The sequence below is a fragment of the Balaenoptera physalus genome (genome assembly GCF_965194825.1).
Source record: "Balaenoptera physalus genome assembly, chromosome: 5".
Classification (NCBI taxonomy): domain Eukaryota; kingdom Metazoa; phylum Chordata; class Mammalia; order Artiodactyla; family Balaenopteridae; genus Balaenoptera; species Balaenoptera physalus.
In genome coordinates this window covers 100,350,119-100,375,432 of record NC_138884.1, presented here as the reverse complement: position 1 = coordinate 100,375,432, position 25,314 = coordinate 100,350,119, and the positions used below count along the sequence as shown (strand labels likewise).

Here is a 25,314-nt window from a genome sequence, read left to right as displayed (position 1 = left end):
AATGATGAGGTAACTTTCAGTTTATACCACACTTATTTCTTCTTCTCTATTCAACCAAGTTCTCTCAGCAATACTATTACTTTTACATTGTTAAGATTTGCACCACTTTCACTGAATTTAGCAGTCATAATTACACTGTCTAGTTTTGCCTACAGTTTGATTCTAAATGCTGAAAATTATTAAAGCGTCTAGCTTCTACCTAGATGGTCTAAATGGATCTGTAAGAAACACTGAACTACACCATTTAAAAGATAATATTTTGTAAGTCTAGATCAAATTATCTTTTCTCAATTGCTCTTGTTTATGCCATTTATTTTCTTCACTTTTGAATCTTGATTTAGTTTTGAACAAGGTTTGATCTGAAAGTTGAAAATGAAATCACTGTGACCATACATGTATTGTTCACTGACCCAAAGTAACATTTCCTCCTTATATAAGACTTGGTCTTTTTGGAAGCTCAAATGCCTTTTATTTCATAATAGTACATTACTTGCTGTTAAGCACTTAGGGTCCAAGGAAACTCCAAACAAGCTCATGGAATCATTTTTTCATTTCATAATAATTACTTCTAAGAACAGTTTGCCCTTCTCTTCTACCCTAAATTTAAACTCCACTAGACCTCTTGCACAACAATTATCCTGGGAATTCCCTTCATTGTTTCCCTTAGTTGGAGCCACTGCTTCTTGGAAACTGTACGGTAAGCACAGTGTAACTATAAACCATGTCAAATAGCTTCCATGCTTAAAATCTTTATGTGTCCATTTTAATTATTAGTTTTATTGATTCTTTTGTGGTTTCCTTTTGTGTTTGAACGTTTTTGATTGTGCATTACACATTGTCTTTGAAAAATTATTTTGGGTCATGGATTCTCTATGACCTAGGATGAAGTTACTTTCTACCAGGTTCTATAAATCCATGACGACCCTAAATCAAAGCTGTGGTTTACTTGGAGTCCCAGGCAGCATGAATCTGATCTACAAATCTGAGCGACAGCAATGAAATAACCACAGCTCTTCAGAGTTGTTGCTGTTGTTAATACTCTTTTCTTTTCCTTCCTTTATCTGTTCAGCATCAAGGCAACTTTTTCTGTGTTCTCTGAGGAGAGAATTACTTCCTGTTCACCTTTATCTTCCCAAGTTAATGTGGAGGTGTCTCCTGTTCATTATTGGATGGGACATTCTTGCCTAACCAAAGGCCCAAGTTTGCCAGCAGTAACAAATGCCCTCAGAGCAAACACTCCTTTATTCCAGTACAGGACACTGCTTGTATCTCTGGGTTCTATATTCCCATAAATTTTTGACTTAGTAGATCTTCGTCATCTTTCCAGCTATCCAATACTTTGATGAATTTTTAAAATATCTTATCTAGCAATTTTTGTCATTTTTAGCAAAATTATCCAAATAACCTGGATCCCTGTGACTGGAAACAGGAACTCTTCTCTTTATTCTTGTAGTTCAGTTATTTCACTAGTATATTTTGGTGTTGATGGGTTAGGGACAGGTGTATTTTTTTCATCTACAAATACAAGCTCTTTCCTAAATTTCACAATAGTTTTATTTTCATTTTATATTTTAATATTTTATGTTCCACATGTTCTATTCTCATCTTCAGAAACACCATTTTTTACAAATATTCAATTTCCTTTTTCTGTCTTCCACCGAGTATATTTTTTTATAATCAATTTTAAATGTTATTTTATTCTCTTCCAATTTCCCTAAACACATTTGCAATATTTTTGACAGCATTTTCTGTTGAAGTTATGTCTTACTGTTGTTTTTTTTATGTGCCTTTTCTCTCTATTCTGTTTTCATTGTTCTCTCCCATAACCTTTCTGAGCTCTTCCTGCTTGGCTTTCATCTCTGACTTTTGTTTTATAATTTCTTCTTTAAATCCTTGTGTCTTTTGGTTGACACCTTGTTTATCTCTTCATTTTAATAGATAAACAATGTCTGCTATTCTTTTGAGTCTAAGTCTAACTAGTTGTCTGAACCCATCTTGTGTTTCCTTGGGTAATTCTGTTAGTTTATGAAAAATCTTTTCTTATTAAATTATGTTTTGTCAGAAAATAAATCCAGATGACAGATCCAGGGGTGTTGGTTGGAAAAAGTTGGAAGGAGCCTTGGGACTTCCTATAAATCCACTCTTTCTCTATAAACTACTAATGGGACTATGGGACCAGGATTAGGCACTCTGAGTTGATATGCTTAAATTGGAGAAGGACAAGGAAGAAATTTTTTCTATCCATCACATAATTACACACTGTTTTCTTCCTTGCCATAGCTCAAAGTTTTTCTTTTCAATATCCTAATGGATCTAAGACTCACTAACCGTTTATAAACCACATTACAGTCTAAAAAGTCACTTTAACAAAGTTTCCAGTAGATGCATAAAAGTATTTTGAAAATACCATATTGTTATTATTTTTATGATTATAAGCATTCAAGTGATTGAAAGGAGGTATTTCTTTATCATAGCCTATAGTAGTTTTCTTTGCTTTAGTTCAGAGAACTAGGAATGACACAAGCATTCATTTTACAGAATTTTGAACAAGATTATGTCCAACTTACCTTGACTCCTCCAGCAATGTAGAGACTTGAGTGACTTCAAACATGTCTTTGGATAGAGGGAATGTAAAGACCCTAAGGTGGGAGTTAACTAGCATGTTTGACAAACTGCAAGGGGGCAGTGTGAACGGAGCAGAAAAAGGGAGGTGGGAAGATGAGGGCCGATAGGTTGGGGGGCAGAGTTACACTGGGCCTTTTTGGGTTTTTGACTTTTACTCTGAATGAGATGGGGAGCCACTGGAGGGATTGTAGCACAGGAGTGAGATAATCTGGCCTATGTTTCAAAAGGATCACTCCAACTGGTATCTTAAAATTGCACTGTAAGTGAAGAAAAGTGGAATTAGAGAGACCAGTTGGAAGGCTATTGGAATGATACGGGTGAGAGATGGTGGCAGCTCATAAGGAGCATTTGCAGTAGAGGGAGTGAGCAGTGGCCAGATTCTACATATAATTTCCAGCAATCATCAAAAGGATTTCTGATATTTTGGATGTGGGCTATGAAAGAAGGACCCTAAAAAGGGATAATTCTTTGTTTCTAGTCCTTAGCAACTTGGTTGGATTCAGTTGTTGTTGAACAAAGATGGAAGAGACACTGGGTGGAACGTGTATTTTGGGATAGGAGATCAGGAGTTCAGGCTGCACATGTTAAGTCTGAGATGCTCCCTAGAGATATGTCACCTGAAATGGAACTTGGAATCTTAGTATACTGAGTTGGATAGTGTCTCCCCCAAATTCATGTCTATGTGGAACCTTTGAAAGTGGCCTTATTTAGAAACAGGGTCTTTGCGGATGTAATGAAGTTAAGATAAGGTCATACTGTATGAGGTGAGCCCTAAATGCACTATGACTAGCATCCTTATAAGAAGAGGGAAATTTGGACAGACAGAGACACAAACACATGGGGGAGAAATCATGTGATGACAGAGGCAGAGACCAAAAGAACGCAACTACAAACCAAGGATGCCACTGACTGCCAGTAGCCAACAGAAGCTAGAAGGGCAAGGAAGGATCTTCCCTTAGAGTCTTCAGAGAGAACATGGCCCTGCACATACCTTGATTTCAGACTTCTAGGCTCTACACCTGTTAGGTAATAAATTTATGTTATTATAAGGCACCCAGCTTATAGTAGTTTGTTATGACAGCCTAGGAAACTAATACACCTGTGTACGTTAGTATGGCCTGACTGGCTCTTAGCAGTTCAGAACCATTAGCTCCTGTATTCTGGATTCTCTAAGTCTCTTGCCCCAGTCACAGATCGTATTCACTCCAGGGGCAGGAATCTCCCTCATACATTTGACTCACATTGAGCTAAATATCTGCAACTACTAGTTTCAGGGGATGCTGATTTTTTTTGTTACCATCCTGGCTGGTTAATTTATTCTTCATCTTGTATTTTTGCATATGATATTCTCAACACAAAATCTTTCTGAGATTTAATTTCTTCATATATATGAGAGAGAGGTTCTAAGAAATGCAGTGTATCCATACAATGGATTTTGGAGTTATACAGGCAAGGTTGAAAACAAAAAACAAAAACTTGAAGCAAATTCAGCAGCTTGTCTCATGTTGTAAATGCTAAATCTAAAGACAGTTTTGTGGGTTAAGAAGATCAGTAACTTAAAAAAAAATAGTTAACATTTTGTCTAGTTCAGATATTGTAAGTCATTGTGATTTAAATCATGATATATCCAAAATGTTAGTTCATTAAGCAATCCATTCTTGCTCTTTAGGAAATGAAGACTGCCTTATCCACCTCCTAGGCTTACAAGAAAGTCTAAGCACTCATACTGCAAGTGGCAGTGTCTTATCCAGAAAGACTTTAGTAACTCCTGTTTTAAAATTTTCCATCTGAATTTGCTTATGGCTGGTAAAAAAAATGTTATGCGTGTTTGTCCTTTGCCATGTGCCCTCATCATTTTGAGTTATTTGCAGTTGTAGAAAGAAGGAAAGCTGGGGAAAGACCTCAGAAACTGCTGAATTTCTCTGAGAGTCAGAAAGACAATAGGCTTTTTGGAAAAGTAAGGGGGAATTCTCACATGGTGAGGATAAGTTGTTGGGATTGAGCTAAAAGCTAAGCATCTGGCTTATGAAAATTTTTGCTGTCACTGCTGGAGCTAGTCAGCATTATATAGTTCCGTGATCACTAGGGACTTTACGATCTGTCTGAAGTTATTTGTGCACTAACAGTAACTTTAACTGTTCATTTCATGATTTCTACTATTTGTAGGGAAAAAAACAGAGTAAACAGTGTCTGAAAAATCTGAACATAAAGACATGTTAAAATAAGGAGATTGAATGTTGAAAAACAAAAAATACAGAAGAACCCCAGGAGATGCAATAAATCCAAATGGTTTTCCAAACAAGAGGGGAAAAAAACTAGTTAACACAAAACTGAACTGAAATATGCAAATAAATAAGTAAATTTCTCATTCAGGATCCATTTGGACACTGTATTTCTTGCAGAGTTACTGCTTATTATTGTCATGCTTCTAGTTTCCCATCTCCTTTTGTCAGTCTATTGAAAGCTTGTTAAAATCTTATTTGCTTTTCCTGTTCTTTTGTGGTAGCTGCTCTTGCCTTAACTTTAATGTTAAATCATGTGGAAGTAAGGTAAAAGGGAGAAAAAAAATCAGCACGAATCGTCACTGCAGTGGCCTAGTTTTATGGATATTTTATATATTGATCAGCTTATGTTTTATTCAGACAAATGGGAGAAAACTGGGAAATAAATAATATTTATTTGCATTGCAATTTATATTTCTCTTAAATAATAAATTGCAATGCTGATGCAAAATGTCTAAGGGTTTCCTGGAGAGACTGGTTAGAGTCTGAAAGGGGCACTGATATAAAAAGGAAATAATTTGTCCATGGATATTCCAAGGAGAACAAGAGGTTGCTACACTAATTTTTGTCTCCTTGTTTTGGAGAAGATGATAATATATTTTATCCTTGCTGTCCAGAACTAAGCACAGTGTTTGACAGATAGTAGATCTTCCATAAATAGATGGTGAAGGAATATATGAAAAAATTGATGATGCCAATTAAGTACACATTCACCAGATTAAAAGTAATCTAGTCCATGGAGGTTCTAATGGTCAGAAATGCTGGATTGTCCACATTCAAACCAAAGACCACTTGAATACAAATCCTATGGCCTTAGCCACTGTCCAACATGATTTGGAAAGTACTAACTGTGTAGTCTTGGGCAAATAACCTTTGTGAGCTTCTTTTTCTAATATTGGAATAGAATGAGATAATATCTCAAAACATAGTTGTGATGATAACAAGTAATAACTAAAGTACTTATCACTGTGTCTGGTGCGTAGTTAACGTCACTGGGGACGATGATGGTAGAAGTAAAGGAGTATTAAGTGTTTTCCTCTTTGTCAGCTACTTCTCTAACATTTTCTCTTTCTCATTCCCAACATTCGCTAAAGAATTTTTAAAATCATATTCTCCTTGGCTGCCTCTCACAACGCTGTCATCTGCATCACGGAGGGCCATGAGCACCTTAACATTTGCTCATTCTCCACTGATAATTATCACACCAGTCCCTGATTTCAAGTCTATACACTCCATATTGCTCTAGAGACTATGCAGAATCTGGTGAAGCCTGTCTGGCCATTTTAATCTCACATAAGAAATCCTAATAGAATACGAGTGCCTTGCACATAGTAGGCTACATTAAATATTTCTTTTTATTTAAGAGTCTTGGTTTACTTTCATCAGCTAACTACACCTTACAGCAGAAGGTGAAGACAAATTCACAGACATGTTTTCTCCCTCCCCCCAATTTTAAGTTTGAGTCTGGACTTCAACAGGCCAAATCCAGGGACCCGGTACTTACACCAAAACTCACAGAAAGTCTAGCTACATCTCATGAGAACTACAAGACAATCTCTCCCGATGATTTACCTATGAGATTAATCATTTTTTTCTTCAGGAATATTTTATAGTGCCTCTTTCTAGAAGGTGCTGTGCTGAACATTAATCTGTATTGGAATTCTAAATGAATTGGGCCCACTGTTCTCAAAGGAATGAGAGGAAATGCATCTCTTAAAAAATTAAGATTACCTCCCCTAACTCCACCCCACCCCCACCCCAAGCCTGTTACATTGGTGCTAAACATGGTCTCTTACCAGGGTGTGTACTGCATATCTGAAAGTCAAGCATGGTGAGCCTCTGGAGTCTACTCCTTTCTTTCTTTATTAATGAAAGCGTTTTTATTTGTGCCCTCCATTATTCCCAGAAGTATGACACAAAACAAGATGGGGAGCCATGATTTATCTTCTGTTTGATAAAAACATCTGCAGAATAAACTGAGCCTCTTGATGCCGGAATTGTCGTCAATGATGACTTTGACAAAATGAGCAATACATAATTTCCTAGCTCCCTCGCAAAGCTGAAACAGATTGTCAAATAAAACACTGGAGGAGATGCATATGGGCTGAGTAGACCAGCTTTGAATAGGAACACACACAGGTGGTGGTTTAGTAGTGGCTCTAAGAAGGAGGACTGCCCTAATTTGGAGGGTCATTTGCATTTGAAAATGCTCATTGCTCAATAGTGAGTATTCCCTGTAGGAGAAGAGAATGGATATGGCCAAAACTTGCATCTATTTCTGTCCTTTGGTAACTTGAATAAATCAGAGAGCCCAAGCAAAGGAGAGAGCAAGTTATGCTCAAACAAACTGTCCTGTAATAGTGGGCTTTACAGAATACAAATCAGTAACATATGAAAAAGACGCTTATGAAAATCAATTGCTTTATGGTTAAAGATGGATTTTCCATCAACACTAAGCATGGAAAGTGTGCTAATGGGTATATTCAGTATGCTTTTTAAGAAATGTCAATCAAATGCTTTTATTAGTCTTTATATCTGAAAACTACAGCAGAAGTCATGTAATTATTTTAAGTTTTAATTTCACAAGCCAATACTAGTTGCCAAGACAGACAATCAAAGCTCCTATACTCTGAAGATTTGGATCCTTTACCTGGGAGAACCTGCCTCCACTGAAATTCCTGTTAAGTTCACTTCTTCCCTCAAAAGAAGAAAGCAATTGATGTTTTTCCATAATAGTTACATCATTTACTCAAAATATTATTCTCCTTTAGTGTATATGTATTTCTAATAAATTTTTTATTCTAGAATAAATTTAGATTTAGAGAAAAGTTGTGAAGATAGTACAGAGGGTTCCATTTAGCCCACAACCAGTTTCTCCTGTCATTGACATTTTACAATAGTATATTTGTCAGAATTGATGAATCAATATTGATACATTTTTATTCAACCCATATAGATTCTCCATACAGATTTTCTTAGTTTTTACCTAAATGAACTATTTTTGTTCCAGGATCTCATCCAGGACCCTGCATTACATTTAATAATCATGTTTCCTTAGGCTCCTCTTGGCTATAACAGTTTCTCAGGCTTTCCTTGTTTTTAGTAGCCTTGACAGTTTTGATGAGTATAGGTCCGGTGTTTTGTAGAAGGTTCTTCAGTTTGGGTTTGTCTTATGTTTTTTCACACGGTTAGACTGGGGTTATGGAGACCACAGAAGTGAAGTGTCATCTCATCCAATCATATTAACAGTGCATGCTCTCAATGTGACTTGTGTTGAGGTTAATTTTGGTCACTTGGTCAAAGTAGAGTTTGTCAGGTTTCTCCACTGTAAAATTATATGTTCTCTCTCTCTGTGCACTAGTCTTTAGAAGCAAGTCATTAAGGACAGCTCATACTAAAGGAATGGAGTGGTTAAACTCCATTTATTTGAGAGGGTATTGTCTACATCACTTATTTGGAATTCTTCTGCATATGAGATTTTTATATGTAGGATCATAATCCAATACTCAGTACCTTTATTACAGTCAGGGTTTTCCAGAGAAGCAGAATGAATGAATAGGTTGTGTGTGTGTGTGTGTGTGTGTGGAGAGAGAGAGAGAGAGATTTTAAGGAATTGGCTCATGCAATTGTGGAGTCTGGCAAGACCAAAATTTGCAGGGTAGGCTGGCAGACTAGGTCACCCACGTTATGGAGAGTGATCTGTTTTAATCAAGTCTAATGATTTAAGTGCTAATCTCACCTAAAAAATATATTTATAGGAAAATTTAAAATAGTCTTTGACCAAATATCTGGTTATTGTGACCTAGCCAAGTTGACTCATAAAAGTAGCCATCACATCATCTTATTTTGTTGCTCAAAGAGTTTCAGATTTGGCCATTGGGAGCACTTTCAGTGGTCTCACATGACCCTCTGCTATACACCTATTATTGTGGATTGTTTTTTCTTTTGGGGGTGAACTTCCTTACTTTCTGGCACTATAAGAAATTCAGACTCATACAGTAGTCCCCTCTTATCCACGCGGATATGTTCTAAGACACCCAGTTGATGCCTGAAACTGTGGATAGTACTAAACCCTATATATACTATGTTTTTTCCTATACATGCATGCCTAGAATAAAGTTTAATTTATAAATTAGGTACAGTAAGAGATTAACAATAATAATTAATAATAAAATATAAATATTTAAAAATAAAAATAAAATTAAAATATCTGTTAAGTACCTAAAAATCCCCAAAATAGAACAACTATAACAATATACTGTACTAAAAGTTATGTGAATGTTGTCTCTCTCTCTCTCTCTCTCTCTCTCTCACTCTCTTAAAAGATCTTATTGTACCGTACTCACCCTTCTTCTTATGATGATGGGAGATGGTAAAATGTCTATGTGATGAGATGAAGTGCATTGTGACATAGAGTTAGGCTGCTGTTGACCTTCTGATGACATGCCAGGAGGATCGTCTGCTTCAGGTGATCCTGGCTCATCAAAACATGACAACTTTGATGGTTGGAAGTGAGGAGTAGATGACATTGATGGTTGGGGATCCTGGGTGGAATGAAGCAGGATGGTGCAAGATTTCATCATGCTACTCAAAATAGCAAGCAATTTAAAACTTATGAATTGTTTATTTCTGGAATTTCCCATTTAATATTTTTGGACATCTGCTGACGATAGGTAACTGAAGCCTCAGAAAGTGAAACTGCAGTTAAGGGGCAGACTACTGTGCTGTATTTTCTTCCCACTTCCCTATGTCAGCCATTTCTCCAAGCATTCTAAGAGAGGGAGAGAGAGGAGAGAGAGAGGAGAGAGAGAGAGGAGAGAGAGAAAGGAGAGAGAGAGAGGAGAGGGAGAGAGAGGAGAGACAGAGAGAGAAAAAATGCACTTTGGTGTCTCTTCTTTTAAGAACACTAATATTATCAGATTAGGGTCCCTCCTTTATGACCTCATTTAACCTTACTTCCTTAAAGACCCCATCTCCTACTACAGCCATACTGTGGCATTATGGCTTCAAAAATAAATTTTTGGGGTGAGGTACAAAAAACATTCAGTTCATAACATATTTTCTTTCTGCCTGAAGAATTTTAAGGTTTTTTGCAGGGTAGGGCTGCTGGAGATAAATCTGTTCTTATTAGACTGAGAAAGTATTTCTCCTTTACTTTTAAAGGATAATTTTGCTGAATATAGAATACTATATTCGTGGTGTGGGGATGGATGGTTCTTTCAATATTTTAAATATTTTGCTCCTCAGTCTTCCTTTCCTTTTTTAAAAATTAATTAATTAATTAATTTTTTAACGTCTTTATTGGAGTATAATTGCTTTACAATGGTGTGTTACTTTCTGCTTTATAACAAAGTGAATCAGCTATACATATACATATATCCCCATATCTCCTCCCTCTTGCATCTCCCTCCCTCCCACCCTACCTATCCCACCCCTCTAGGTGTACACAAAGCACAAAACTGACCTCCCTGTGCTATGTGGCTGCTTCCCACTAGCTATCTATTTTACATTTGGTAGTGTATATATGTCCATGCCACTCTCTCACTTCGTCCGAGCTTACCCTTCCCCCTGCCCATATCCTCAAGTCCATTCTCTAAGACTGCATCTTTATTCCTGTCCTGCCCCTAGGTTCTTCAGAACCTTTTTATTTATTTTTTTAGATTCCATATATATGTGTTAGCATACGGTATTTGTTTTTCTCTTTCTGACTTACTTCACTCTGTATGACAGATTCTAGGTCCATCCACCTCACTACAAATAACTCAATTTCATTTATTTTCATGGCTGAGTAATATTCCATTGTATATATGTGCCATATCTTCTTTATCCATTCATCTGTCGATGGACAATTAGGTGGCTTCCATGTCCCGGTTATTGTAAATACAGCTGCAATGAACATTGTGGTACATTACTCTTTTTGAATTATGCTTTTCTCAGGGTATATGCCCAGTAGCAGGATTGCTGGGTGGTATGGTAGTTCTATTTTTAGTTTTTTAAGGAACCTCCATACTGTACACCATAGTGGCTGTATCAATTTACATTCCCACCAACAGTGCAAGAGGGTTCCCCTTTCTCCACACCCTCTCCAGCATTTATTGTTTGTAGATTTTTTGATGATGGCCATTCTGACTGGTGTGAGGTGATATCTCATTGTAGTTTTGATTTGCATTTAAATAATGATTAGTGATGTTGAGCATCCACGTGTTTGTTGGCAATCTGTATATCTCCTTTGGAGAAATGTCTATTTAGTCTTCTGCCCATTTTTGGATTGGGTTGTTTGTTTTTTTTTGATATTGAGCTGCATGGGCTGCTTGTAAATTTTGGAGATTAACCCTTTGTCAGTTGCTTCATTTGCAAATATTTTCTCCCATATTGAGGGTTATCTTTTCATCTTGTTTATGGTTTCCTTTGCTGTGCAAAAGCTTTTAAGTTTCATTAGGTCCCATTTGTTTATTTTTGTCTTTATTTCCATTTCTCTAGGAGGTGGGTCAAAAAGGATCTTGCTGTGATTTATGTCATAGAGTGTTCTGCCTATGTTTTCCTCTAAGAGTTTTATAGTGTCTGGACTTACATTTAGATCTTTAATCCATTTTGAGTTTATTTTTGTGTATGGTGTTAGGGAGTGTTCTAAGTTCATTCTTTGACATGTAGCTGTCCAGTTTTCTGAGCACCACTTATTGAAGAGACTGTCTTTTGTCCATTGTATATCCTTGCCTCCATTGTCATAGATTAGTTGACCATAGGTGCGTGGGTTTACCTCTGGGCTTTCTATCCTGTTCCATTGATCTATATTTCTGTTTTTGTGCCAGTACCATACTGTCTTGATTACTGTAGCTTTGTAGTATAGTCTCAAGTCAGGGAGCCTGATTCCTCCAACTCCATTATTCTTTCTCAGGATTGCTTTGGCTGTTCGGGGTCTTTTGTGTTTCCATACAAATTGTGAAATTTTTTGTTCTAGTTCTGTGAAAAATGCCAGTGGTAATTTGATAGGGATTGTATTGAATCTGTAGATTGCTTTGGGTAGTATAGTCATTTTCACAATGTTTATTCTTCCAATCCAAGAATATGGTACATCTCTTCATCTGTTTGGATCATCTTTAATTTCTTTCAGCAGTGTCTTATAGTTTTCTGCATACAGGTCTTTTGTCTCCTTAGGTAGGTTTATTCCTAGGTATTTTATTCTTTTTGTTGCAATGGTAAATGGGAGTGTTTCCTTAATTTCTGTTTCAGATTTTTCATCATTAGTGTATAGGAATACAAGAGATTTCTGTGCATTAATGTGTATCCTGCTACATTATCAAATTCATTGATTAGCTCTGGTAGTTTTCTGGTAACATCTTAAGGATTCTCTATGTATAGTATCATGTCATCTGCAAATAGTGACAGCTTTAATTCTTCCTTTCCGATTTGGATTCCTTTTATTTCTTTTACATCTCTGATGCTGTGGCTAAAACTTCCAAAACCATGTTGAATAATAATGGTGAGAGTGGACAACCTTGTCTTGTTCCTTATCTTAGAGGAAATGGTTTCAGTTTTTTACCATTGAGAATGTTGTTGGCAGTGGGTTTGTCATATATGGCCTTTATTATGTTGAGGCAAGTTCCCTCTATGCCTACTTTCTGGAGGGTTTTTATCATAAATGGGGGTTGAATTTTGTCAAAAGCTTTTTCTGTGTCTCTTGAGATGATCATATGGTTGTTCTCCTTCAGTTTGTTAATATGGTTTATCACATTGATTGATTTGCGTATATTGAAGAATCCTTGCATTCCTGGAATAAACCCCACTTGATCATGGTGTATGATCCTTTTAACGTGCTGTTGCATTCTGTTGGCTAGTATTTTGTTGAGGATTTTTGCATCTATGTTCAGCAGTGATATTGGCCTGTAGTTGTCTTTTTTTGTGACATCTTTATCTGGTTTTGGAATCGGGGTGATGGTGGCCTCGTAGAATGAGTTTGGAAGTGTTCCCCCCTCTGCTATATTTCAGAAGAGTTTGAGAAGGATAGGTGTTAGCTCTTCTCTAAATGTTTGATAGAATTCGCGGGTGAAGCCATCTGGTCCTGGGCTTTTGTTTGTTGGAACATTTTTAATCACAGTCTCAATTTCAGTGCTTGTGACTGGTCTGTTTATATTTTCTATTTCTTCCTAGTTCAGTCTCAGAAGGTTGTGCTTTTCTAAGAATTTGTCCATTTCTTCCAGGTTGTCCATTTTATTGGCCTGTTGTTGCTTGTAGTAGTCTCTCATGATTCTTTGTATTTCTGCAGTGTCAGTTGTTACTTCTCCTTTTTCATTTCTAATTCTATTGATTTGTGTCTTCACCCTTTTTTTCTTGATGAGTCTGGCTAATGGTTTCTCTGTTCTGTTTATCTTCTCAAAGAACCAGTTCTTAGTTTTCTTGATCTTTGCTGATGTTTCCTTCATTTCTTTTTTCATTTATTTCTGATCTGATCTTTATGATTTCTTTCCTTCTGCTAACTTTGGGGGTTTTTTTTTGTTTTGTTTTCCTTTCTCTATTTGCTTTAGGTATAAGGTTAGGTTGATTTGAGATGTTTCTTGTTCCTTGAGGAAGGATTGTATTGCTATAAACTTCCCTCTTAGCACTGCTTTTGCTGCATCCCATAGGTTTTGGGTCATCGTGTTTTCATTGTCATTTGTTTCTTGGTATTTTTTGATTTCCTCGTTGATATCCTCAGTGATCTCCTGGTTATTAAGTAGTGTATTGTTTAGGCTTCATGTGTTTGTATTTTTTACAGATTTTTTCTTGTAGTTGATATCTAGTCTCATAGCATTGTGGTAGGAAAAGATACGTGATATGATTTCAATTTTCTTAAATTTACCAAGGCTTGATTTGTGACCCAAGGTATGATCTATCCTGGAGAATGTTCCATGAGCACTTGAGAGGAAAGTGTATTCTGTTGTTTTTGTATGGAATGTCCTATAAATATCAATTAAGTCCATCTTGTTTAATGTATCATTTAAAGCTGGTGTTTCCTTATTTATTTTCATTTTGGACGATCTGTCCATTGGTGAAAGTGGGCTGTTAAAGTCCCCTATTATGATTGTGTTACTGTCGATTTCCCCTTTTATGGCTGTTAGTATTTGCCTTATGTATTGAGGTGCTCCTATGTTGGGTGCATAAATATTTACAATTGTTATATCTTCTTCTTGGATTGATCCCTTGATCATTATGTAGTGTCCTTCTTTGTCTCTTGTAATAGTCTTTGTTTTAAAGTCTATTTTTTCTGATATGAGAATTGCTACTCCAGCTTTCTTCTGACTTCCATTTGCATGGAATATCTTTTTCCATCCCCTCACTTTCAGTCTGTATGTGTCCCTAGGTCTGAAGTGGGTCTCTTGTAGGCAGCATATATACAGGTCTTGTTTTTGTATCCATTCAGCCAGTCTATGTCTTTTGGTTGGAGCATTTAATCCATTTACATTTAAGGTAATTATCCATATGTATGTTCCTATTACCATTTTCTTAATTGTTTTGGGTTTGTTATTGTATGTCTTTTCCTTCTCTTGTGTTTCCTGCCTAGAGAAGTTCCTTTAGCATTTGTTGTAAAGCTGGTTTGGTGGTGCTGAATTCTCTTAGCTTTTGCTTTTCTGTAAAGGTTTTAATTTCTCCATCAAATCTGAATGCGATCCTTGCTGGGTAGAGTAATCTTGGCTGTAGGTTTTTCCCTTTCATCACTTTAAATATGTCCTGCCACTCCTTTCTGGATTGCAGAGCTTCTGCTGAAAGATCAGCTGTTAGCCTTATGGGGATTCCCTTGTATGTCATTTGTTGTTTTTCCCTTGCTGCTTTTAATATTTTTTCTTGTATTTAATTTTTGATAGTTTGATTAATATGTGTCTTGGCTTGTTTCTCCTTGGATTTATCCTGTATGGGACTCTCTGTGCTTCCTGAGCTTGATTAACTATTTCCTTTCCCATATTAGGGAAGTTTTCAACTCTAATCTCTTCAAATATTTTCTCAGTCCCTTTCTTTTTCTCTTCTTCTTCTAGGACCCCTATAATTCGAATGTTGGTGCGTTTAATGTTGTCCCAGAGGTCTCTGAGACTGTCCTCATTTCTTTTCATTCTTTTTTCTTCTCTGCAGTAGTTATTTCCACTATTTTATCTTCCAGGTCACTTATCCATTCTTCTGCCTCAGTTATTCTGCTATTGATTCCTTCTAGAGAATTTTTAATTTCATTTACTGTGTTGTTCATCATTGTTTGTTTGCTTTTTAGTTCTTTCAGGTCCTTGTTAAACGTTTCTTGTATTTTCTCCATTCTATTTCCAAGATTTTGGATCATCTTTACTATCATTTTTCTGAAATCTTTTTCAGGTAGACTGTCTATTTCCTCTTCTTTTGTTAGGTCTGGTGGGTTTTTACCTTACTCCTTCATCTGCTGTGTGTTTCTCTGTCTTCTCATTTTGCTTAACTTACTGTGTTTGGGGTCTCCTTTTCTCAGGCTGCAGGTTCATAGTTCCCGTTGTTTTTGGTGTCTTCCCCCAGTGGCTAAGGTTGGTTCAGTGGGTTGTGTAGGCTTCCTGGTGGAGGGGACTAGTTCCTCTGTTCTGGTGGATGAGGCTGGATCTTGTCTTTCTGGTGGGCAGGTCCACATCTCGTGTTGTGTTTTGGGGTTTCTGTGGCCTTATTATGATTTTAAGCAGCCTCTCTGCTAATGGATGGGGTTGTGTTCCAGTCTTGCTAGTTGTTTGGCATAGGGTGTCCAGCCGTGTGGCTTGCTTGTTGTTGAGTGGAGCTGGGTCTTGGCGTTGAGATGGAGATCTCTGAGAGATTTTCACTGTTTGATATTACATGGAGCTGGGAGGTCTCTGGTGGACCAATGTCCTGAATTTGGCTCTCCCACCTCAGAGGCACAGGCCTGACACCTGGCCAGAGCACTAAGACCCTGTCAGCCACATGGTTCAGAACAAAAAGGAGAAAGAAAGAAAAGAAAGAAAGAAAGAAAGAAAGAAAGAAAGAAAGAAAGAAAGAAAGAAAGAAAGAAAGAAAGAAAGAAAGGAAGGAAGAAAGAAGGAAGGAAGGAAGGAAGGAAAGAAAGGAAAGAAAGAAAGAAAAAGAAAGAAAATAAAGTTATTAAAATTAAAAATATTATTTAAAATATTAAAAAATTAATAAGTAATTAAAAAAAAGAAACAAAGAAGAGAGCAACCAACCCAGAAAACAAATCCTCCAATGATAACCAGAGCTAAAAACTATACAAAAGAAAAAAAAAAAGAAAGAAAGAAAAAGGACACACAGAACCCTAGGACAAATGGTAAAAGCAAAGCTATACAGACAAAATCACACAAAGAAACATACACATACACACTCACAAAAAGAGAAAAAGGAAAAATATATATATATATGTCTATATATTTTTTAAAAAAGGAAGAGAGAAACCAAATCAATAAACAAATCTACCAATGATAATAAACTAAATACTACACTAAGATTAACATACAACCAGAAACAAATTAGATGCAGAAAGCAAACCCCAAGTCTACCGTTGCTCCGAAAGTCCACCGCCTCAATTTTGGGATGACTCATTGTCTATTCAGGTATTCCAGAGATGCAGCATACATCAAGTTGATTGTGGAGATTTAATCTGCTGCTCCTGAGGCTGCTGGGAGAGATTTCCCTTTCTCTCCTTTGTTCACACAGCTCCTGGGTTTCAGCTTTGTATTTGGCCCCGCCTCTGCATGTAGGTGACCTGAGGGCATCTGTTCTTCACTCAGACAGGACAGGGTTAAAGTAGCAGCTGATTAGGGGGCGCTGGCTCACTCAGGCCAGGGGGAGGGAGGGGTATGGAATGCAGGGTGAGCCTGCAGCGGCAGAGGCCGGCATGACATTGCAACAGCCTGAGGCACACCATGTGTTCTCCTGAGGAAGTTGTCCCTGGATCACAGGACCCTGGTAGTGGCGGGTTGCACAGGGTCTCAGGAGAGGAGGTGTGGATAGTGACTGGTGCTTTCACACAGGCTTCTTGGTGGCTGCAACAGCAGCCTTAGTGTTTCATGCCCATCTCTGATGTCCATGCTGATAGCCACGGCTCATGCCTGTCTCAGGAGCTCGTTTAGGCGGTGCTCTGAATACCCCCTACTCACACACCCCAAAACAATGGTTTCTTGCCTCTTAGGCAGTTCGAGACTTTTTTCCAGACTCCCTCCCGGCTAGCTGTGATGCACTAGCCCCCTTCAGGCTGTGTTCACACAGCCAACCCAAGTCCTCTCCCTGGGATCTGACCTTTGAAGCCAGAGCCTCAGCTCCCAGCCCCCACCCATCCCATTGGGTGAGCAGACAAGCGTCTCAGGCTGGTGAGTGTTTTGGGGCACTGCTCCTCTGTGCAGGAATCTCTCTGCTTTGCCCTCTGCACCCCTATTGCTGTGCTCTCCTCCGTGGCTCTGAAGTTTCCCCCCACCACCCACTGTCTCAGCCAGTGAAGGGACTTCCTAGTGTGTGGGAACTTTTCCTCCTTCACAGCTCCCTCCCAGAGCAGGTCCCATCCCTATTCTTTTGTCTCTGTTTTTCCTGTTTTCTTTTGCCCTACCCAGGTACATGGGGAGTTTCTTGCCTTTTGGGAAGTCTGAGGTCTTCTGCCAGCGTTCAGTAGGTGTTCTGTAGGAGTTGTTCCACATGTAGATGTTCCACAAATACTTCTGATGTATTTGGGGGGGGGGAGGTGATCTCCATGTCTTACTCTTCTGCCATCTTGAAGGTCTCTCCACAGTCTTCTTGCTTGCATTGTTTTTGATGAAGGGTCTGCAGTAATTATTATTCCTGTCCCTCTATTTTTCCCTCCCTCTGGCTCAAGATTTCTCATTTTAATTTTTTTCTTCAGTTTTAATATAATATGCTTATATATAGTGAGTTTTTTTTCCTATTTATCTTGTTTTGTGTTCTTTTATCTTCCTGGATTTGTGGTTTGCTGTATTTCATTAATTTTGGAAAGTTCTTGGCTTTTATTACTTCAAGTATTTGTTCTGCTCAATTTTCTTTTCTTCTTCTATTCCAGTGATGTATATGTTATACCTTTTGGTATTGTCCCACTGTCCTTGAATGTCTGTTCTCTTTCTAAAATTCTTTGAGAAAAAAGAACTACATTTCAGTCTGGGAATTTGGTATTGACCTATCTTCAAGTTCACAGATTCTTTCTTGGCCATGTCAAGTCTACTGATAAATTTATCAGAAAGCATTCTTCATTTATGTTATACTGTTTTTGATTCTTTCTTAGGGTTTGTATCTTTCTATGCACATCACCCATCTGTTCTTTCATATTTACTCCTTTTTTTCATTAGAGCCCTTAACATGTTAATTGTAGTCATTTTAGATACTTTGTCTGATAATTCCCAAATCTGTGTTATATATGAATCTAATTCTCATGCTTTCTTTGTCTCTTCAGACTTTTGTTGTTGTTGTTTGACTGTTTGCTTTTGCCTTTTGTCATGCCTTGTACTTTTTTTCTTGAAAGCCAGACATGTTGTATTTACTAATAGGAATTGAGAAATTGGCCTTTAATATGTAGATTTAAATTAATTTGGCTAGGATTTCGACTGTGTTTAATGGTTGCTTGTATCTGTCAATGCTAGAGGCTTTAAATTCCTCTAATGTCCTTGTTTTGGTCTTTTCTATGTGCTATTCCTCAGAGGAGTTTGTACATACAGCTTTTCCAGGTAAAACCCATGGTTATTGTACCAGAGCCCTGTTTGTATACTGGTAAAGTGAAGGGGAAGCAGAGTGTTCTATAATCTTCTGATTAATTTTCAGCCCTTTAATGGGCCTTTTTTTTTTCAGGGCTTTTTTTCAGACCTTCATAACTGTTTCCTCCCATGTTAGTTTTTCTACCACAAGCCCTTTATTCCCTTCCATAGCCACAGTGTTCCCAAACTATTTCCTTGAACACTGAACCCTGCAGACTGTATTTTCCTCCTTAGGTGAGACAAGAAGTCTGGAGTGGGAGGAATTCCACTCCCTCAGCTGGGATTAGGCTCTGGCAAGGCTTTTTCCCCCTCAAAGAGTAGGCCTTTGTTATGGAGAAGGCTCTGGGTATATTTCATAATGATTACTCTTCCCTTCCCTTTGCCAGGGCCGGGAAAGGTATTTTTCCTGGATCTTTATACGAACCTGGTGGAGTTCCTGGAGGTAAAACCCAGAGAACTGTGCCCCACCTCCCCCAAGACTTTGGTCACCAGGTATTTCTCAATATCCTGCTAGTCCATACTCAGCCACAAGCAAATCATCAAGATTACCACTGAAGTGTTATTGCCAGATTATGGCCCCAGGACTTCTGTCCCTGATAAGCAGATTCAGGCTGTATCTCTTTAGATGTGCCTACCTCTAGAGATTTCAGGAAGCTGATTTGTCCAAGAAAAAGTCAGTGATTTTTCAGGTTGCCCAGCTTTTCTTGTTGTCAGCTTGGTGGTGACAGCTTTCAATCACTTTATATGTTAGAATTGAAGCCAGCAGTCTATATTTTTTAACTCTATTAAATTTTGCACATATGGTTGATGCTAGTCTTTTAAATTAACATTTCTAAATGGCCATGTCATAGAAATTGTCTTTTACCTTCTTCTTATGTGTGCATCATTATCTAAAAATGTTCTATCCCTACCAATTCACCATGAGGAATTTTTGTTAATTTATTTCATGTTCCTCATCTACTACAAGTCATATCAACTCTCCATTGAAGGCTAAAGACTAAAATATAGCAAATTTCATATTCTCTTATGATATCAAATAATAAATAATCATTCAGGACAGTTTATGACTCAAATATAACTCCAGGCGTTATTCATTAAGGGAACACACAGCCTATAATGGCCAAACTAAAATGACAGGACAAGAATAAAGTCTTTAAAATAGCAGTGCATAAATTCTAGCTGTTGCTTTTTTTTCTCTTTTTCTCTACTTCTAACTTTTTTTTCTTTGGTAGTACTTTATGGATTCAGTAATTGAAAATTTAGAGTCTGGGCTAATGAATGTGTCAAAGCATGGGACAAAGTGCAACCTGGTGCTTCCTGACAATAAATGTTTAATCCTCCTTCCTTGAGAGACTTCAGAAAACTCTAGTAATTGAGGAAGCAAGAATATCTAACCCTTGAGTACAACTTTTTATGAACACTGTGTAGTTCATGGCACACAAGGGATCTTTTAAAAACAGAGCATTGGTGTTCAGTAAGTTTACCCTTTGACAAATGACTGTTTTACTGTATATAATACTCCCTACAAAACTTTTACTGCTGTTACACAAAAGAGTAATAAAACGAGATACGCCTTTTTTTTCCTTCTCTATTTATAGATCTCTTTTGCCTCTGTAACTAAGCCTAATATTTACCTGAGAGAGAAAAAAAATTCTAGGGAACCCTGTGTAGGGTTGATAAAATAAGCAATGAGCTAACCTAAGAAGCAGTTTATTGACTTACTGAATAACCCAGGGATATCCCACCACACCCCCCCATATTCTGCCAGTCCACAACTGGAGAACCAGTAATAGTGACCCTACCAAAAGAATTGTCATCCAACCTAACAGAAAGATGTAGGGGATATTTGTATTTTTAAAGATGAAGGGGTATTTCCCGTTTCATTATTTATGTTTTCTTGTGCCATCCTATTGACAAAATGTTCAATGTGAATGCAGAAATTTACAAGTGTCCCTCCTCCCCTCTCCCCACACTCCTGCACTGTGTACCTAAAGAGAAATTTTTCCAGAAATGGTATCATATGGAACTAACAATACACTCCATTAATTACTCTCTCTAAGGAAGAGACATGTGACACGTCTTACAGAATCAGCTCAAAAGACAGAAAATCCAGAGCACTCATTATATATTTTCTCCTGACCCAGCACATTAAAATCTGAAAAAAGAAGGCCATCTTGTCATAAAGTCAGCAAAAAAGAAAACAAAACAATGCTCCTATCTGCACACCTCTGGTCATTTGGAAGATTATGCATTATGCTACAAACATTGTTTTCTGAAGACCCCACGTGGTGTAGGGCAGGGAACATAGAATGGTTATTTAAAAACAAATTAAATCTCTGTGACTTCCTAATCCATGTGATCATCTAAGAGTTAGTTAACCTCTCTGTTCCTCAAATTAATACCTCTCTTCGAAGGTTGTAGTAAGAATTTTTATGAGATGACAAAAGTAGAACACCTAGTAAAGGTTTTAGCACAGAAAATAACTTAGCAAGTATTTATTTCTTCTTGCTTGACAGTCTCTCAGTAGGTAAATGAGACCTAAAATATAGCCAGAATGGCTTAATTACTTTAACCACTAGTAGGTTGGGAGATAGTCCCTAGAAGTATCAACTATTTCATTCAGTTAACAATCCTTTATGCTTCATCTGGTAAAAGCTTCTTTTTCCTTCTCTTTTAAGGCCTTTCTCATCAGCATATTACATCACAGGTTTTAAATAAAAGCTGCCATCTTAGATATCTAGTATTCTAGGTACATTGAATGGGCCAAAGCTAGAGAACACCACTTGCTTGGCTAAACTGATTGGCTTGGGGCTAGGAAGGAAACTTAACCAAGGAAAATCAGGATCTTTCACTAGAATTTTTCAAATGGTTGCTGGAAATAGAGAAATAATTTCCTGTCTAAAGAAATATGAGTTTGGAACTTGGGTGGGAAAGTAATGTCCTCCACCAGAGGAGAAATCCAGTTGCAATAGAAAGGAGTGTGCTGACAAGCAAAAGGAAGCTTCAGGTACTCTTATTCTGCTGTGATGTTCTTGAAAATTAAAAAATTCCTTTAAGATTCAGTGCAGATAGTGCCTCCTCTAGGAAGTCTGTTATGATTCTGCCATGCTGGATGTAGGGCTCTATCTTCTGTCTTCACATAGAATCCTGTGACTACTTCCATCCTAAATCTGACCGCTTTATAATTGCTCTCCCTGTCATCACCACCAGTCCCTAAGAGTCAAGAAAGACTTGTTTTATCTTTTAATATCCAGTACTTCTCTTGGTACTGAAGGCATCCTAGTCTCTGGGACACAGACATATAATTCTATTTTAACTAACACTTCTGATTTTAGTTGAGTTCTTTGTTGCCCAGCAGTCCACAGCTGTGCCACTATATTTGAAATTTCATCTTCATGTGTCTTTGTGGTTGTTTTGATTGCTCTGGTTGATATTTGATGACTTAAATACATATATGACTTTATTTTTAAATCTTTTTACTATCATCATAGGCAACTAGAAAACTTTCAGCAAAACAATCCTAAGGGGGGTAAAAAAAAAGGCAAACAAACCAAAAACAAAAAAACTGTCTTTCTGGGAAAGTATTCTTATTATGGTAGAAAATCCTGCCCATCTATACACAAATGCTTTGTGTTTAATTTTGGCAAGGAAAGAACCACACTTCTATTTGAACGTTTATCTCATTTTTAAAAGTTACCCTGTTTGATTGTATTAATTATGAGAGTATTTCAACTCACAAACAAAATATCGCATGTTAAATGTCAAAGTTTGAGAAAAAAAAGCCACAATCTTTTACATGTTCTAGTTCAAAAGGTTTTGTTATTTATTTATTTATTTATTTAGACTCTTGAATATGCAGCGTTCTTAAATGAATTGAAATGAATCTAAAGTGAAATGATTTTCACACTCCCTAAACTTTCCTCCAGGAAACAATAATCAGAAGCCAAAGACTGAGGTGCCCACAGGCAAGAAGCAGTTGGAAAATAAATGGGAAATTTTTCTAAGGGCAGAAATAGATTGTTTTGGCTTATCCCTTTCAAGGTTTTTACTAACCCTCCTTTAGAAAGTCATCGCTGAATTCTCAATACGTAACAAATGTTCTTCACAATTTGGGACTTTCTCTTAGATTCAATTTCCCAAAACTGCCTTTTAAGCCAATCCATGTTCAGTGCCACTGAGAGAGGATTTATGATCGACCTCTTCATTTGGATTGCTCATCCAACCCCCCAAATCAGGGAACAATGGGACCTGCCCTGATTTCAGAACCAGGGAGGCTTGTGTTCAAATCCAGTTCTCACTAAATCCAAGCTGTGATCTTTGGCACCTCTCAGTAAAGGTAGTGGTTATTCAACAACATTATGAAAACTTATATTTGTTTGTACCAGGTATTGTGATGGGCACCAGTAAATAAGGGGTGAGGGCAAGTTATTTCCCTCCGAGAGGTACCTTCTCTAAGGGACAGACCCATCAACAAGTAAACGAATGAAAGAGGGAATAAATGAATGAATACCTACAGATTTTTAAAAATGCTATGAAGGGGAACAACAATGAAGAGAATGTTGGCAATGTAGGGGGAAAAGATGATTTCGATAAGGCTTTCTGAATATGTGATATTTACATTGAAAAGTTCTAAGGATTGTTGTCTAGCCAGTGGAAGTCACCGAGGGAAACAACTTCCAAGCAAGAAAGACACATGCAAAGGCCCTGGGGCAGGAATGGGCTTGGCTTTCAGGGAACTGGAAGGAAACTAGCATGGATGGAGATTAGAGAACAGCTGGATTTTGGAATAAGATTAGTTTAGAGGTGAGCAATAAAAAAACAGGAAGCAATGGCAAGAGTTTAAATTGGATCCGAAGAGCAATGGGGAAGGAAGTCTTAAAAGACCCAAGCAGAAGAGTTACTTGCTCTGAGTAATCTGGTGTGTGTTGAAAAGACTACATGAGGGCAACAGTTGAGACAGGGACACCAGCCAAAACTTTATCAGAGTAGCCCAGTGGAGAAATGATAGTAACATTCACTAAAGTGGTAGTCATGGAAATGAGGACATTTTCACTGTCACATCACACAATTTTCTCCCTTATGATGTTATGATTAAGAACATCAAGACACCCCATCAAAGCACCTACACTCAGCATTGGCTCACAGCATCCTCAAAGTTCCACTTCCTCTACTCTCTATATTTCATTTGCACACGTCTCTCTTGCTCTCTCTTAGATCAAAAGCTCCTGTGAAGTTGGGAGCTCCATCTTAAACTCATCTTGCTTGCCAATTCCCTCCATCCCTTCATTCCTATCCTAAGTACAAGCATATAACATTTGGATAACAGTCAAAAAAATAGACAAGATAAATAAGGGATGAATGTCACAATGGGCAGTTTGGAAGCTTAACAATTCTCTCTGGTTCTCTTCCCCTCTAGAAAAGTATTGCAAGTCTCCTTGCTCTGCAATTTGAGGTGCCCTGACATCTTTCAGAATGCTACCCATACCAACGGTGCAGAAAATTCTGCCTCATTATCTGGTTTAGAAATAGTTTCTTTGAACATCTCCTCATAATCAGAGGTGAATTCTGGCTCTGACATTATTGCTGGCCATAATTAGCTCTAGTTAAACCGTCCCTGTGCATCCTGGCAGGCAGACCACCTACATCAATACTGCTACCAGCTTAAGCTTGCTCTGGGGAGACCTTGTGTGTGACAGACTTTATCTTCAGGGCAAACTGCCACCGAGTGCAGTTGCAGAATCCATCTCTCTGTTCAATTCAGTTAGAACTGTATTTGATTGGTGGGCCTTATGGTTGACTGTCAGAATAATAAGGATACTAATCATTTCTAATCACATGGCACCATTCATCCAAGGATCTCCGAGGACTTTGCTGGAGTTAATTTTGATGATGCCTCTGTGAGCTAGGTAAGTGTTATCATCCCCATTTTACAGATGAGGAGACTGAGTAATGGAGAAATTAAGCAGCCCGCTCAAGGTCACTCAACAGAAAGATGAAAATTCAAAAAATGCCCCTGAGCCTGCTGAGCCCCTGTTGCGTTGTCAATTAAATACATCAGCTCATCATTACACTCTGCTTCTTAAACGATCATGTTTTATTAATGTACACTGTTAGGCAGCTGCCATATTTCACCCAAGAGGTGGCCACCTTTCAATCAAGGAGAGTGTAATTCGGGTTTACCGCAACTGTGGTAGTAAATGCTAAGGGAAAATTAAGCTGCCTGTCTTCTATTATATCACTCACTCTTTGCCCTTAATGACTTCTTGCTTGGGAGGAAAATCAGGTCAGAAACTTTTGACTGGTTGCTTTGTATCTAAAGGTAATTGGGGGTAATTTTTTGACATAGGAAGGAACTATTAGACAACCATACTCCTCAATAAGGGAGGAAAAACTGCCTTGTTATTAAAAAAATAACCAAACTCATTATTTTACTTCAGCAGCAATAGAAAAGTGACTGAAATAAACATGTGAAATATTCCACAGAATGAACCTGAAAGGAGATGAGAAACTTTGAAAGCTGAAAAAGTGTATCCAGGTAGAAATTTTTAAACCCTCCCTTTGGTCAGGGTGTGATCCAATTTTTGTTCTTTGCAGGATTACAGAGTTAATGGAAAGGTGAAGGGCAGAGAAGCCAAGCCTGAGACAGATGTGAAGAAAGGGAAATTTGTTTTCAAGGCCCAGCCATGACCTTTTCTTTGCTTGCTTTCTTGCAT

The 25,314-nt window shown here is 37.7% G+C and overlaps 1 long non-coding RNA gene across 1 annotated transcript in view; it reads right to left on the bottom strand.

Annotated features, from left to right (window-relative positions):
• Nucleotides 1-25,314, bottom strand: part of LOC309660943 — a 74,753-nt gene that overhangs the window by 7,636 nt on the left and 41,803 nt on the right. The window lies entirely within an intron of this gene.